Source organism: Cygnus atratus, chromosome Z (genome assembly GCF_013377495.2).
Source record: "Cygnus atratus isolate AKBS03 ecotype Queensland, Australia chromosome Z, CAtr_DNAZoo_HiC_assembly, whole genome shotgun sequence".
Lineage (NCBI taxonomy): Eukaryota > Metazoa > Chordata > Aves > Anseriformes > Anatidae > Cygnus > Cygnus atratus.
In genome coordinates, this window is record NC_066396.1 from 35,759,171 (window position 1) to 35,776,635 (window position 17,465).

Consider the following 17,465-nt stretch of genomic DNA (forward strand, 5'->3'; position numbering starts at 1 on the left):
AGCTGTGAGGACAGAATAGAAGATGACCCTGGATTTTCAGTTACTGAGTACTCTTAGGGACATTCACATGCAGGTTCGGGAATCTCACAGGAGATATTTTGTAAACTTATGTGCAGTAATACACTGCACATTAGGAAGGGGTTTAGAGGAAAGTGTAGACAGAAATTAACCAAGAAGATAACCAGAATGTAATTATGGTAAGCACAACACAATCACTTAAGTAAATCCTTCCAGTGTTCCCTAATATTTAATATTTTTGAACAAGCCTTTAACTAAATATTCATTTGTTCTGATGTAGTTTTTAGAACTGGACTTCTTTTGGTTAACATCCATCTTTTAAATATATATGTATATTTAAAATTGGTACAAGCTGGTATTAGCTTGTCTTTGAGTAATTGCTATAACCATTGCATTTTGTATGTACACATGCCTTTTCCCACATTTGTCTCTCTTCTTCCTCTTCTACCTCCTCAAGTATACCAGCAAAAAGAACAGTTTTCCACACAATTACACATCCTGTCTTGTTCAAAGCAAATTTTAATACAAATCTTTAATTATATTAATTGTACTTAAACAGTGATATTATAGACAGGAATTCATTTCTTCATAAACTTGAACAACAGGATGACATGCTGGTTATCTCCAGAATCTTGGAAGAATTATCTACATCCTCGTCTGATGCAGATATTTGTTTCTCCCTCCCCCTCATTCTCCACCCACATTCCTCTGAAGCTCTGGACATTTGCCATGGCTCAAAGGATGTTGAGCTGCATGTGCAAGTGTTGCTGTTTACTTGAGAAACTTCCCTGGTGCTTGGTTGTGTCATTTTGCTGCACTCTTAAACCACTTGCCAGATTTTTAGGTCAGCACCACTGTACGTTTTCAGGGTCATCTGGGAAGTTTCATTTAACAAATTCTTTGCTGTAGGGGTGCCAATGATGTGTTTGATTTTTCCCTTCTTAGTGAAGTGCACTGTTTTGTGACCTTATGTCCTTTGTACAAAAGAGACGTGTCTAACCGTCCTTCCCAGTGGATTTTTGTTGTATGTGTGTGGTAAGCATGCTGTGGAGCTTTCTGAAATTGGCCTCTTATGCGAAATTAGTGACCCAGGTGACTCTGTGCAGCCCTGTTCTTTTTTGCCCTACCCAAAAAATACCCCCAACTGGGTCGCCTCTCTGACATGTATTTGTTTTTTGTAAATAATTAGTTACCAGCTTTTTTATTATCCATCGTCATGGGCTCTCCAAACATTCCCTATTGATTAGTATGGTAATAAAATTTCACACTGTGATCAATCCTCCTAGTCAGTCTTTTACTTTAGATTGGTTTAGATAAATAGGCCTCTGTTCTCAGTAGCTGTGTTTTGTTCAATAGAAGGAAATATGACAAAGAAAGCACCAACAGAAAATTAGAACTTTTTGAATCTTCACTAAACTTTTGTTTTCTAATTGAAACAAATTACTAGTGCATACATTTTTAAGTGAAAAAATATATTTGTTTTCTACATTAGAAAAAGTCATAGAGCTTTTAAAATATTTCTGTATTCTTATTTTCTTAGAAGCTAAAACAACAACAACAAAAACAAACAAAACCCCCACAAATATCTAAAACAAAATATAACAAAATATAAGAAAAACAAATATCTAAAGAAAAATCAATTAATACTCATAATCTGGAATAAGTGAATTAACACTGAATAACTAAGAACTACATTTATCCTTGATTTATCCAGATGTGAATTAATAGGCAATATTGAATTAAAAACTCAGGATATAATGCTGATATTATTTCTCCACTAACATTTTTCCCTGTTCTTATCCCCATCCTCACCCCAAATCTTGCATGTGCACTGTCACAATTTCACAGAAAACTTTAGAGAAAGTGTCTTTTTTTATATACACTGTCCTGCCCTGGAGACCTAAAAATAAGAAGGTCTATCTTTGTCTATCTTTGAAGTCCTGTGATCAGGAGAGGAAAAAAAAAAGCATGCTGGGGATAAAAGCTGCCAACATGTATGCAATAACCAGGGAAAAAGAGATATATGACTATAAATGATAGAAGCAGGGAAGAGCAAATGTGATATTAGAGCAGAGTTGGTACAGTAGAGTTGTGTGTGAGACACAAACACAGAAAATCCAGAAGGATAGAAAACAAGAGGGGGAAAATGATACTGTGTGACTGGTGCTTTTTGGTTTTGTTTTGATTTAGTTCTTCTGAAGAAAAATAAATGAGGGTGATATTAACAGCAGTCAGAATTAGCATCCTTTTGCAGACAATTGCTGCAAATAACTGACATGGGAAAGTGTAATTAGGAGTAGAGTAGATGATCTAAACACAGCTCAACACTGTTTTGATCATCTTATTTTCACTTTCTGCATAGAGTTTTACCCAAAGAATCTGTAGCTTGAACATTAAATTTAAAATTTAGCTGTAGGAGTTCCCATATATCAATGTAAAATTATTTATTTTTAATTATACAGAAATAACATTGTTGCTCAAAACTATTGCTATTTATTCCTTACAGAAGACAACATTTCCACATGATATAAGAGATATTTTTTGTTGAGCAATATAGTTATTTGAACTGGCAGAGGGAAACGGCAGACCCTGTAACCCAGGGTTTTATGCCGAAATATTCTTAAAGCTAAGAGGCACAGACATATCCCAGACATCTTGGTGAGCAGAACTCAGAGGCAGCAGGGGTGCAAGACTCTACTGGGACCTTGTCCTGGGACAAGGTTGGATTTGGGAGCCTGCTGGTTCCTGGGGTTTCTTTACAGATCCTTCTCCCTTACGTGAGGAATTGAATTATATAGTATTAACCACATTATTGGAGGTCTTTTGGTGCTCATGTGAGTTAGCTCATAGCACTGCAGCAGAGTTGCACATCAGACACATATGACTAAAAAACATGTTTATCAGCTATATAGTAAATATGTGAGCATATAAGGAATTCTGTAGTGCCATTTGTATTATGGTCAGTATCAGCTGGAGATAAATTTAACCACAAAGGGATAAATTCGATAGAGCTAATGAAGCACACATTCCAGAATGTGGGCAATTAGCCAAAGATGCATATTTTGACTCTGTAAGGTATGTGATGCCATTTAAAGTAGGTGGGAAAGCAGAAAAGCAGGTTTGCACATGTTACTTCTGCTTGAAAACCGTCCTGGACTGTATAGGAATGCTGAGTAGATCAAATAGTCTAAAAGAGAACAATACTTAGTATGATCATCACTTTCTTCATAGAAATGGCTAAGTTTGAACCTTGTGCTGCAGAATTACTCTTCTGTTTTTAACTGACACTGCTATAAAGAATCGAAGGGCACTGAACAATTTGAATGGCAGTAGGCTAGATTAGAGCTGAAGAGAACGTAAACACTATAAGAATTTTTTTATTTGCATTTGTTATTTTTTTCTTTAGCGCTTTGCTGGGATGTTATATTAGCTGAAAGCAACAACCATTAGCCTTTTCTTTTCTAAAAGTTGACTGAGCCAACATGCCAAAATCACCATGTACGGTATGGTGGGTACATTCAGTTCCTGAGTAACATGTACTGCATGTTCTGTGATCTTACTGGTTCAGTATTTAGCACAGCAGTCTTTTTTCAAGAAAAATAAATAAAACAAACTGCACACCCCTTGTAATAGCACACTTTAAAAGAATGCACATATATATGTTTAAGTTTATATATATATGTATGTTTGCAAGTACAGATAAGGTGAGATTTGAGAATTGTTCTTATACAAATGTGCATACTTAGAGAAAACTACTGATTTTATTTCTATCAAAAACAGCTTGATACTGAAGAATATGCAAAATAAAGCTCAGTTATAAAAGGAAATATTCTTTTCTTTTAAAATAATTTTTAGATACAACTTATGTCCTCCTGCTACTAGCAGGGGAAAAAGTAATAATATAATAAAACAACCTTTTAAAAATGTTAAACCAATTCATATCTTTAAAGTGTCAAACTAGCCTTGCACTGTATAAGTACTCATTTAAATATAGTTAACAATATGGTGGCCAAAAGTCACTTTTGTGGAAGACTCATAGACTAAGGAAAGAAACACAGATATATTCGAAAACTGGAAAGTCATGTTTTTAGTCAGTTTGACAGGAACAATATATGATTCTGATATGTTCTTCTTTGGTATATTGAAGATGCAATCTCTAAAGAGGTTGCCTATTAAATTTCCACTATTCCATTTTTGCATATCCTATACTCTCAGAAGAACAGGACTGCTAAATTAATGGAGGATAGGATAGTTCTCATAATATAGGATTTTCCTGAATTTCTTGGACATGTATTTTTGACTTTTTTTTTTTTTAAAGACTCTGAAAGACACTCCTGATCCTCATATGAACTAAATGCTCTTTAATACAACATAGAAAATTTTATTGCATTTGATATGTCAAAATAAAATGGTGGCGCTTGACTAGAATCGGCAGAAAGAAGGACCATGATGGTCAAAAAATGCCAGACAATTGAAAGTCGCTATCTAGCTGAGTATAAGAAGAGATGAGACAAGGGTAGTGTTGTCAGTAGACCACATGTAAATTCTTTCCATGTATTTGTGGAGAATTCAGTGAACCATAAGATAGCTTGACGAGGAAAGCCTTTGGTTTAGATAGAGTAGTGAAGAACAGCTATTTTAATATCATCACATTTGTGTTCTAGTCTGTCTCTTGACAAAGATGAATTGAAGGCTTTCCAATGAGATCTCCTCCACTGCTTTTCCAATGCAAGTAAATGATAATTCATTCACAGATTGTCATAAAGATACAGTACAATGGATTTGTTCAAGCACCAGGTGTGGAAGCAGTGCCACTATTTGACTTTTCCCTTTGACAGATGGTTGGAATTGAAGACTTGTCTGGTGCAAACATTACCTCATAACATATTTGGCACCAGCACAACTGGAAAGGCTATAAAAGAAAATGGTAATGTGTTAAAATATGAAAAAGAATATAGTTTTTTCCTTTCAAAAACACAACTTGACCATTACTACTGCATAGGTCACCTGTCTGAGAGTAGCTTATTTCACTATTTGGTGCGTGGAAACAGTTGATGTTTGCTGGATAAGCTATGTATGGATATCTCTAACCACTGGAATGAAAAATCTTTCCTTTTTTGATGATAGGGATTCTTATTTATCATGCTGAAGGAAGGTTAACAAGGCAGTCATGCTGTCATTTTGTGTACTAGCATACCAAGCTGCAGCTCTCTGCCTGTTTTCTCAGGCCTAATTACCTGTGAGCTACCAGTCAGCTAGTAGCAAGCTAGTTTTAAAGCAATTTCTGTAATAATACCTGGTAAGAAGGGGCCTATCAGCTCCAAGACCCCTGGCAGTTGAGTCCACCCAGCAATCTGCTTTCAATTTTCACACAAGCATTCCTGGTTTAGCTTTTCAGCCATTGGAAACTTTATGGACCAGTTTTCCTTTTCCTCTCTGAAACAAATGTCAGCAGAGTCAAGATCCATAAACTCACTGCTGAAAAGTGAAAACAAAGTGCTGACTCAGTCATAGGGAGTTAGAACCAGGTTGCTCCCATAACAGGTTTACACAGAAATAGCTGCTATGTTAGTTGGGAGGGTCCTGTAAGTTTGTCTTTTATTGATATTTCCATATGGGCATCTGTTATTGAGCTTTTGCCGCATTGCTTGAATCACACAGGCTGCATGAACTGTTTTGGAACAATGGTATGATAACTCTTGTTGAGTCTACTTATTTATTTGTGTAGTTTTAAATCTGTATTGTCTGGTGTTAATCACTGTGTCCTTTTGCTCTGAAAGGTGGCAATGCTCACCTTGGAGAACTGCACTGATATAGGTGAACTAGCAGATACAGGCAAAGACTGAGTGTTTTTTGGCTTGTATTTTTTCTCCTCTCTTCTCTTCTGATTATCTTAAGAAGGTGCAATCAAAACTATTCTTCACTTTTAGAGAACTGTATCTCTGAATTTGGTAGGATTTGCTCCTTTGAAGACCTACCTTGTGCTTCCATTCATTTACATCATTTCTGCAGTAAGAGTTAAATCTAGCAAAAAAACTTGTTTCATTAGATTTAATTTTATAAATTTCCACAATAGGCAGTTATCTAGTTAACATATGGATTGTACAATAGATGATACCAATGTGACTATGCTGTAAAAGGGATTCTGCTGCTGTGATCAATCACAGCACCATTTGCTCTAGGGCCATTTATAATATACACTGTTTATACTTCATAAAACTCCCTTATCACTCCTTATTTCATAAAATCAATTTATTGAAAGAAAGAGCCAAAAGATTCATCATTTTAAAATGAAATATGTGACTTCACCTGCCAGAAGTAGCCAAATTGATTTTTAACGTCTGTTAATGATTTAACTTTCCCTTTTTACTGACGTCAATAACAGGGTGTTACCACTCCCAGTCCTCAGTGAAAGGGTATTGTCAGTATACATAAAAATATAGCTTGTCTCTGCATTGATATATGCATAATGTAGTGTACACTTTAATTGCTTATCTGTAAAATGTTGAAGAACTATTTAGAGTCTTGATAATAAGAAAATTAAAAACTCTGAATACGGTAATGGACAGTAAGTGGAGGTTTCTTAGTAAGTAATATCTTAAATTTACTCTTTTTCTTCTATTTGTAATGAATACTTAAAGTAAGACATCACTTTGCTTTGCTTATTTATCGATACCTTTGGTTACCATTCAGAGATACTCAGATCTAGCACTGAGTTAATTAAGCCCCAAGTAGTGTGTGTGTGCATTCTTTTTTAGAAAGAAAATCAATCTCAAAAGGAATAAACACCATTAATTTAATCAATACTGTCTAATGCCACATTGTATATAACAAAAGCACAGAAACTATTTTCATCTTTTCATGATAAAAATATCTTAAAATATCTTAAAGCTTTCATTAACATCGTGTTCTGTGAGGGTAGGGTGGATTTCAGCCTTCTTTGTGTTTCTATGATACATTTTCTTTGTTCAAATGGATTTTCCACTCTTATTACAAGGTTAATATAAATACCTAACCTTGATTATAAACAGACGTGATTGCTTTGCATGTGAGATCTTATCAGTTAAACAAAATATATCTTTGTTTACATGTTCTTCGAAAAAATGATCTAGTCAAAATTTCCTATCTGACATTTTAAAATTATTGCCTAACATTTTTTTGATACAACATTTTGTAGAAATTCATAAATTATTCTGAATGTTTTCTGTATTCAGGGTAGTTCTCTTGTCTCACAGTAATAAAAAGAGAAAGAAGAGGACCCTTTACAGAGTAATCAGAGAGACGAGAAAGAGACACTTGGGCAGTGAGGGGGCTGAATCCGCTTCTCCGACACTTCATTTGCAAGTTGTCTCTGATAATTATTTACAAAGTCTTCTGGTTTGTGGTTGAAGAAGAAAACTGTTTCCTTACAGCAGAAGAATTTTTTAGGCTCCCTGGTCTGTCAAGAGATGACAACTTTGCGCACATTCTGGAAGATGTGAATTGTTTTCTGTGAAAGTGCTTATTTTTCTCTCTTCTTAGAAAGACTGTTGTCTAAATTTAGTACACGTAGCTAATGTCCAGAATCTTTCTAATTAACTACTTTAAACCTGTGGTCCATTGACAGATTAACTCTGCAGCCTGGTATTGAAGGCATTGAGCTGGTTTGGAAGTGTCACGGGAATCTGAATAGGAGTATTCATTTGTATATGCTATGTCTCAACTTGTTGTGCTTAAATCTCAAATGATCTTTTTTTTTTTTTTTTCTATTTTTATTTTCCTCCTGTTATAAAGCAGGAAAAGAATGTGATGGTTTGAAATTTTTGAGATAACTATTGCTATGAGCTATAGTCATACATACATTGTATCTGTTGTCTTTATTTATTAAAAATGATTGTTTCTTAACACTCACTCAATTTGTAGCCTCAAATCAGGTCCAGCCATTAAATAAATAAATAAATAAATACATAAATAAATAAATTATCATGTCTATATTTTGAATAATAATCAGTTATCATTAATGCTTATTAAGATGTTATTTTTACCCATTAAAATTATGGTACCAAATTTATTCATTTTTTAATGTCTGTTTAAAGAGCATAGCCTTCTGGCTACTTTGGTCTGAACAACAATGAAATGCTGCATTCTTCTTAAAATCTGCTTGCTATGGCTTGAATTGTGGGTAAGCAGAATTGACAGAGTCTACTGTGCTGCGGAGTGAAGATTGCCAAAAAAGAGTGTCCTAAGAATTCAAGCTCCTTATGGAGTGCATACAACTGCCCAAGAGTTACTGATGCAGTTGACGATACTGCTATATTACCCAAATTAAGAACTTTGTTTGCACAGTATGATCTGTAATCTCATATTAAACGAATGGGTCATGATGAGTGTGATATTTCAAATTCTTCTTATTTTTTGTTTGTTTGTTTTAAGCTATATTAAAGAAAAGTACACACCTCTTCCTTTCCTTCCTTTTCTTTCGCCTCTTTACGCTCTTAGAAGATCACTCTCCAAAGAGAAGAAATCAGTTTTGAGGCTATCATCAGGTAACTGACCGTTTCAGTATTTTTTTTTTTTATGTACCTGCATACCTCTGTTAATACTCATATTGATATTTCAGCCTCAGGAGGAGAAGACCATTTATTCTTACTTTCTAGTGATCTTGCTTGGGTTAATAACTGTCAAAGCAGTTTGTTGCCTACCTTAAATATATAATTGATACATATAGCTATGTAAACGCATTTTACCTTGACAGAAGTCCCTTCTTATGGACTCAGGTATTTTGAATAACCAAATACGTAGCAGATCTTGTGTGTACTGAGATTACTGACTATGGAAGGAGCATTATTACACCAGAAGGAAAGAAATTCCTGCCACAGTGGCAGTTCATAAAAACTAGGTGTGTAGATCATGTCTAAGAGGTTTCAAACCTGGTAGGAAGCATCAAAGGTTATTCAGGAGCCTCTAAATGTGGAAATGGATCTAACAGAAATATAAAGAATATTTCACTTCAACAGCAAGGTAGCTAACTCTTTCAGGAATTAGAGGACATGGTAACTTGGCAAAGACAGGTCACAGATGGATTTTCCAGTGCTTTGCAAGACACAATAAACTGCAAATATTTCAGCTACTGGTTAGTTCAATGCTAATGACTCAAAGTCCATTCCTTTACTGGGGCACCCAGAAGCCAGATAGCAGTTACCTCGGAGAATGAAACTGACCCTGAGATCTGTTAATGGTTTCCTGAGAATATAATAGGTCTGCTAAGACTCTTATCCGAAAAGCCCAGTAATAACTGGATCTTATATTTTGGCTTTCTATGGAGAAGCAACCTCAAACTGGCAGGATGAATATCACTTATGGTAATGAATGTATGATTCAGTCAAATCAAATGCTAAAGTTTCCTTGCCCCTGGGGTTCCTTACAGTTACTTATTGATTACAGAGCTAACATATGCCATTTTTTTCATCAAGAAGCATGACTATCCATATAAAGAGCAAATCCACGTAATGTAACTGTATCACTTCAGAAAATCAATTTCAAAGCTCTTTCTGTAGGTGGGAGAAATACTTTGAAATTACACTTGGGGGCCTCTGAAGTACATTCATGAGTCTTGACTAAAAAGGCAGAAGCCTGTCCATTTGTTTGCCTAACTGTATAAACATTCTTCCATGAGGTAACACAACTAGTAACAAGAAACTATGCATCACGGCAAAAGTTGCTAGAGAAAAGGACTTGATTTAGTCATTGACACAGGATTAAAAATGTACAGTTGACATTAGATCACAGTACAAAACATGCACTGCCACACATTAGCAATGACAGTTGTATTTCACTTATAATCAGTTCTGTACAAAAAATGGTTTTCATGAAAAAAATAAATAAAAAAATAAAACAAGGTAATGGATATAAAGAACTTAATAAGCTTCTCAAAAGCATACAAACAATCAAAGGTTAAAAAAAAAACACAAAACAAAGAGAGCACTTATGAGACAAGCTGACAATTTATTTTATTTTATTTTATTTTATTTTATTATTTTATTTTATTTTATTTTATTTTATTTATTTTATTTATTTTACTTTTTATTTAAACCACAGTTCTGATCTCAGCTTTCTACTTGCAATAAGCTGTTAGCTAGGATGTGAATGAAGTATCTACATAATCCACTACAAGTGCAAAACTAGGCCTATAAAACAGGCTGATTTTTTGTGTTAGCTCTTGTTTAATTTGATACTTGATTATTCTTACTATCTGGAGCACAAATAGTATTTCTTGCTGATACTGGAAAAACTGTTCACGTGCCCTGGCTTTCTGTGTCATGTAAGGTGTACTGTGTGCAATACTGCAAATGAAAAGAGCATGTAACCTCCATGGGCAAGAGAGAAACAAGTCAGTACATGTGTGAGTCAGAAAGTTAAGAATGTAGGGATCTTCTGAATCAGAGTAGTAATAATATACCCAGTTTGTTTTCTTACCTAGAGGTAGTTAACCATTTATTCCAATATTTTGATAGATATTCTAATCACCTTTGCTTGTATGCAGGTCTTTTGCTGAAAATTGAGGTAAAATTTACACTGTGAAGAGACATTTTACCTTTTTATATATAACTTTTTAACACCCACAGACATACTGAAATTAAAAAATTGCAGCTTTTAAGAGCCTCAGAGATTTGAACTAGATTGTGAAGAAACCTGACTGTTTCAAAAACCTAGGCAGAAATTGACCTCTAATGTAAGTTCTGTAACAATATACCTTATGAACTAGAAATAGTGTCCTGAACAAGTAATTGGAAAACCAGAATATACTTGGGATAGATGGATAAGAAAAAAAAATTGAAAATATTAAAAAAGGTTAAAATATCAACATTTTATTTTCAGAGGTGAAAATCTTTTACTAAAACTCAGTGAAATGTGGGTGTATATGAGCGTTTTACAAAACAACTTTTTGGTTAGAATAAGGACTTTAAAGTAATATCAATGGAATAATTTATATATTATGAAGTTTTTGTGGGCTAATCCCACCTTTTTTTTTTCTTTCTTAGAAATTTGTGTTATTTTATTAAATTATGCTAGCCAAAATCCTTCTCAATCCTGTTTTGCTTTTTCTAACATAATCTACTAGAGTCATGAGTGCTGCATTACTTACCAGAAAAATAAAAATATTTCCTTTTAACTGGAGATAACAGCATTCTTAATTAAATATCTTTGCCTTTTAGATGCAAAGGAAAAAGACTTCCATTTATACAGGCAGCTTGCCTAACTCTGAGCAATTGATAGTGAAGTTCCCAGCAAACTGCTGCATTCCACAAGTGCCTTTAGTTCCTTGTGAGTATTAAAGGGTACAGGGTGGCACTGGATTTGTCCCAACTGTGTTAGACTGTAACTCAAACTCAAATAGATCTGAGAATAGGCGTATATCTTTAAAAGATAACTAGCTTGTCCAAAACCAAGCTCTTAATTAGATTCTCCAAGTGGCTGCATCTTGTAGAAGTCTGTTCTCTATGCTGTGTAGCCTGAGTACTATGTTTCAGTTCTTAAACCTTATGCCTCTCAGAGGTCTTGTCAAAGCCTGATACTGACATGCTGAAAAGAAGAGATTCTGTACTTAGTTTAGATCAGTAGACAGGACAAGTCCCAGGTTTATATACTGTTGTTTTTTCTTCCTTCCTTCCTTCCTTTCTCTTTCTTTCTTTCTTTCTTTCTTTCTCTCTCTCTCTCTTTCTCTTTCTTTCTTTCTTTTTCTTTCTTTTTCTTTTTCTTTCTTCCTTCTTCCTTCCTTCCTTCCTTTCTCTTTCTTTCTTCTTTTCTTTCTTTCTTTCTTTCTCTCTCTCTCTCTTTCTCTTTCTTTCTTTCTTTTTCTTTCTTTTTCTTTTTCTTTCTTCCTTCTTCCTTCCTTCCTTCCTTTCTCTTTCTTTCTTTTTTTTTCTTTCTTTCTTTCTTTCTTTCTCTCTCTCTCTTTCTCTTTCTTTCTTTCCTTTTCTTTCTTTTTCTTTCTTCCTTCTTCCTTCCTTCCTTCCTTTCTCTTTCTTTCTTTCTTTCTTCCTTTCTTTTTCTTTCTTCCTTCTTCCTTCTTCCTTCCTTCCTTTCTCTTTCTTTCTTTCTTTTTCTTCCTTCCTTCCTTCCTTCCTTTCCTTCTTTCTTTCTCTTCTTTCTTTCTTTCTTTTTCTTTCTTTCTTTTTCTTTTTCTTTCTTTCTTTCTTTCTCTCTCTCTTTCTCTCTTTCTCTCTCTCTTTCTCTCTCTCTTTCTCTCTCTCTCTCTCTTCCTTCCTTCCTTCCTTCCTTCTTCCATCTTTTTATGTTTCTCAATGTATATCTGCTGATACAACTACAGAGTAGAAACACTGTTAAAGTTATGGTTTGGAAACAGGGTAGACTTCGCAGGCTTAAATGTTTCTGGGTAATACAGCTATCAGCCATGGTAAAAAGGCTTTGATTTCTTTCTCTGTTGTATAGATGAGGATCTTATATTTTGCAAAATTATTTCTAAGAATGGAATAAGCAGAATGAGTAGTATTTACTCAGATTGAGAACCATTACTGAAAGCAAGGTCTTCAAATGCTTGATGGGAGTGGATGATTCGGCGGTATCTCCTTTCTCGCTCTCCTTCTTCCTCTTGGGACACAGCTCGGTGGGATTTGCTGTTTGTCAAATGCATCCTCTGAATTCAGCATTGTTTCAGACCTTTGCTTTGATAACATATGTAAAAATTCTACAGAATGAGGTAGTTTGAAACAAAGTCAGATAGTTTGTGGAAGCATTACAAAGTTTATAAATGAACAGTGGTTGGTTTTTGTTTTGTTTTGTTTGTTTTCCTTAAGTAGGAGCTGTGGCAGGTTGCATGCTATCGCTGATAAATTCAATGGACTAATTCTCTTCAAAGGACTTGAGAAAAGCTATATCTGAAGTATCTAGCGAAAAGAGACTTGGCTTGATTACCTATGTGCTCCATGAAAATCACAAAGATTCACTAATTTAGAAAGTAGAAAATGTAGTATAAGACAGAGGCTCCTGCAAAGATTTTTCTTTATAATGTTGAGCAATATTAATATTTATTTTATTTTATTTTCTATTCTATTTTATTATTTTATTTTATTTTAGCAGGAGCTATAAATTCTCTGTATTAAAAAAAAGCTTTGTTTCACTAGCTTTGCTATTTTTGTGATTTCTTTTTAGTCAGTGTTGTGACTAGTAACCTTACTGCTAAGATGTAGTCTGTAAGTGCTAATAAAGGGCAAAATTCACAGCTTAAAATACCATTGTTACATTGTGAAATGGGGCTAAGATGAAACCTATGGCAAATGGGAGATAAGTTTTCAAAACAAAACAAAAGTAGGTCCTGTTTCTTACTCTTTTCAATGTTCTTTTAAAGTTTTAAACTGTACCATATGCTCTGTTGGATAATATGATATTTCTGTGCTTTGAGATTAACATTTCACCTTTCTCCAAGAAAACCACACATACTAGACTTTTTAAAAAGTTTTCTCTCATTTCATAACAGAATATATTTTAGATTGGACTGCATCTTTATTCATTGCCAAGGAGCTCCCGGATGAATGGAGCTGGGGGGCAGTCAAACAGTAACCTTGATTTTGCCAGTTCTGTGTCCATTCTGTACCAGAGGAGTTGCAGTATAAATCACAGCCAGGTGCTGTGAAGCCAGCTGCCTGCCATTTGCTCTAGAGATCTTCTAGAGCTTAGAGATTCTGCAGAATTTGGAGATGAGTAAAACATGTGAAATCCCTACCCGTACCATTTTTTCCCTGCTTATGCTCACTAGATCAGGAAACATGAAGACTATATTGTACTGGACATGACATTACTTTTGCACCATTTAAAAGCCTTCGGTGGATTCCTGTATTCTGTCTTAAAGCTGTACTGTACATACTTTAGCAACATAGATAAAAATTCTGGAGCAAGAGTAAAACTGACTAGACCTTACTTGATGGGGTGCCAGAGAACTGTCATTTACACATTTTAGTGGTATATTCCTCAATAACTGGATTACACTTAAAATTTAAAAATCACATACAACGTGATACAAAGTGGTTCAACTCACTAGCTACAATGTACACAGGCCATCTTTGAATAAGCATTTAGTTTTAGGAGTAGTTGTTTTAGGAGTAGTTGTGATCAACTTTGTGGTGTATGATGTATAGCTATCTCTTTGTAGCTAATAGCAACTGGGCTTTTAAAACTGAATTTCATTTTTCAACTGAATAGTATTTACAGATTTACAGTCATCTGATATAAAGAAATAAATTCCTCATCTTCTAAACCAACCCCCAAGAATGTATGCATTTATTACATCCTTCAAGTTAGAAAAGTTATTATGTCCTTGAAATTATATTCAACGATGAGATTTCAGCCTTTTAAGATGATAAGTTTAAAAGCAGGTAAGAAAAAGAATATCTCAGTTGACTGTAGAAAAAGAAGATTTGCCCCTTTTAAAAAATTTTAGACTAATTTAATATTTGTTTTAGAACTTAATAAAATAAAATACACTAAAATAAAATACTAAGTGTCTAAATGACCTATGAATGATTTAAGATCGAAGTAACTTATCATTTGGGATCTCTTTGATAAAGGAATATGCAGAAATGGCAGTTCTAGCACTGTTCTAGCACTGACTGTTCTAGCACTGTCATTAAAAAATACTAATAAAAAAATATGACTCTATGTAGGGATTCCTGTCCCTACATTATTATTATAAGCTTATTTTAAACTTCACAAGTGTTCAACACTTCACAGTGTTCAACACTTCAACACTTTCATTACCTCTGACCAGCTTCTGTGTAATGATTTCTCATATGTAAAGTGAGCAGTCTCAGTGACACACAGAGAAAAGGACACAGACTCAAGAATTGAATACAAGACTCTGCATTCATAATCAACTAATCTCAATTTTGAGACTATTTTTTTTTTCTTCCCATTGAACCCAGTTTAGAAATGATCTCTTGTTTCTGGATCCCTAATGGATCCTGTATCCAAATATAGATTAGGATCTACAAGGTCTGCAGTGATTTATTCTATTTATACATCTATAATGTAATGTAATGTTGAGAGAAAAGTGATATATTTATATTAAAAAAATACACAAAATTATGTAATATTGGATATTTTCAGTCTCCATTGAAGAAACTACATAGATATAAATATCGTATCTTACATTAAATTGCTTATCCTCTATTCAGTACTATTAGTGTTACTTTCAAATTATGTAAGTAGAAAAAACAGCAAAAGATATGTTCTTCACAATGTGTTGTGCTTGCTACGTACATCTTAGTGTGTCCATTGAAAGCATACAAATTCACAGGTAATTGTTTTTTGGATTTTCATTTGAGCTGAGGCATACCTGTGCTTGAACACTCCTAGTACTTTGAGATAAAAATGCCACCTGAGAATGTTTTCTATTTTCTGATTTTAAGTTCATAAGAAAAGTTAACAGAAAAAGTGGCCTTAACTATGTTATCACTTATTGTGAGAAAATATTGTATTTGGGATTTCCTATTATACATATGGTTGTGCAGCCAGATGATACATTATGCTAGATCTTTTTTAAATAAAAACTCTTTCAGAGATGAAGAGCATAGTAAAGGTTAATAACATTTTTTTCCTGCAGTTTATTTTTAATAGACAGTGACTTCATTTTCATATTCCAGAGCTTTTACCCTGATAGATATGGAGGTCTAAAAATATCATGTGCTTGTATATAGCACATATATAGCGGTTCTGTAAAACTTCAGAGGTGGCAACATCATGCCTAGCATGGCAGCACTTCTTAAAAGAAGTTTTGCAGAAGTTCTTATGTGAGAAACTAGCAGTCTCCTGGTGAGACAAGCAGGATGAAGAGGATTAGTAACTGAAGAAAGCTGTAAAGAATCAGAATCAGGCATTGCTCTACTGAGATGAGTAACCTGATTTAGCACAGAAGATTGGATGTCCAGCCTCATTGAAGCTGAAGGTCTTGTGATCTCTAAAAAAAACATTCCTTGAAATACAAAGCAAATAAGGTGTTGTCACCACATTGGAAGTAGACCAGTACTGACATTTTAGGAAAGTTCTTCCTCCTGCACTGTTGGGGATGGGTGAGAGTGGGTAGAAAGGTCAGAATGTGAGCACCTAGGGAAGGCTAGGCAAAGGCAATCTCCTGGCAATCCAGCTACTGGTAAAGTTATAGGATTCCGTGACACAGGAAGGCAAACCAAATGAGTCATAAAATTTACCAGAAAGAGTAGTTTTTTCACTGTAAGCACTGGTGTAGGTGGTTTTCTAAACTGTGAAGGTACCATCAAAGGATAGCAATCACAGTGCAGGATGTAATCTTGATTGTTAGCTGGATTCAGCGAAAACATTGTGTGTGTAATACGCAACTATACTACCACATGAAGTGCGTTATAGACCTCTTTCTACTTGTAAGAAATTCTTTATTTTCTTACTTCTTACAACAGACTTTGTCTATCTGGTATGTCAATTATATATACCTGTAAATATTTCCAGTTGAGCCCTTTAAGCCACAAGAAAATATTTTATGTAAGACATGTTTTCTTTGGTTTTATGTGGGGATTTTTCTAATAACTCCATGTAAGTTCCTGGAATATAAATACTTTGAGATTTCTGAACTATTATCTCTGGCTTCTTTTCACTTGTTAGTTTGAAAAGTCTGAGTTGGTTTTCTCTGTCCTTGGACAAGACAAATGGAACAGACATTTAATTAAAGAAAGAAGATCTGACCACAGGAGGCAATCAAACTGACATACAAAATTTTGTCCCTTCCATTTTACCTGTGCTACCACTACAACGTCTAGCCTAGCTGATAGTGGTAATGCTCAGGAGGTATAGGACTACATCCTGACAGTCCTTGAATCCTAAGTGGGATTCAGTTTCCTCACCTTCACTTTTATTGAAAAGCTGGATCTTACAGAATGCCCTTTCATGAAGGGCAAGATTTATCTAAAATGTTATGAATGTCAGTGCTGAAATTCATCTCTCAGCCATGCTGTGAGAGATCAGAGAAAGGTCAACACATGATATAACATTTGAAACTGAGAGTCCCATAAGATCTGCTCCAAAACGTCTATTAAGATTTTATTTTCAAGTAACTAACTGCAGATTTTCAAACTACATTCTCTGTGGTCAGATTTGGGGTTGTCTTGTAAGGTCCTGAATTATAATCCAGCCATAAGTGGTATGTTGATGATGGAGAAGGATGCTGTGAACAAACAGGCTATGCACAGACGTGAAGGATCTTTCAAGTCTGCTTATGTAACTCACCCTTGCAACACAAAGCAAAACATATTTAGAAACATCAAATTGCTTTATATTCATAATGAACTCTTTAAGGCAGAAAAGTTTTACCAGGCTCCCATCACTGCAATCTGTGTTAAAATTTTGGAAGTCAGATGGAAAGAGAAGCCACCTGTCACCTTGAATTCCCTTGTACAATTTTACATGTAATTGCAATTCTCCAC

General features: G+C 34.5%; 1 protein-coding gene and 1 long non-coding RNA gene across 4 annotated transcripts in view; both read left to right on the forward strand.

The window, feature by feature from the left end:
* Positions 1-8,393, forward strand: part of LOC126913639 (uncharacterized) — a 30,747-nt gene extending 22,354 nt beyond the window's left edge. The window contains exon 5 of the long non-coding RNA XR_007709267.1: positions 7,254-8,393. This is a non-coding gene — a long non-coding RNA (uncharacterized LOC126913639). The remainder of the gene's footprint in view (positions 1-7,253) is intronic.
* The window catches only part of LOC118253760 (ADAMTS-like protein 1), a 419,478-nt gene that overhangs the window by 24,828 nt on the left and 377,185 nt on the right, over positions 1-17,465 (forward strand). The window lies entirely within an intron of this gene.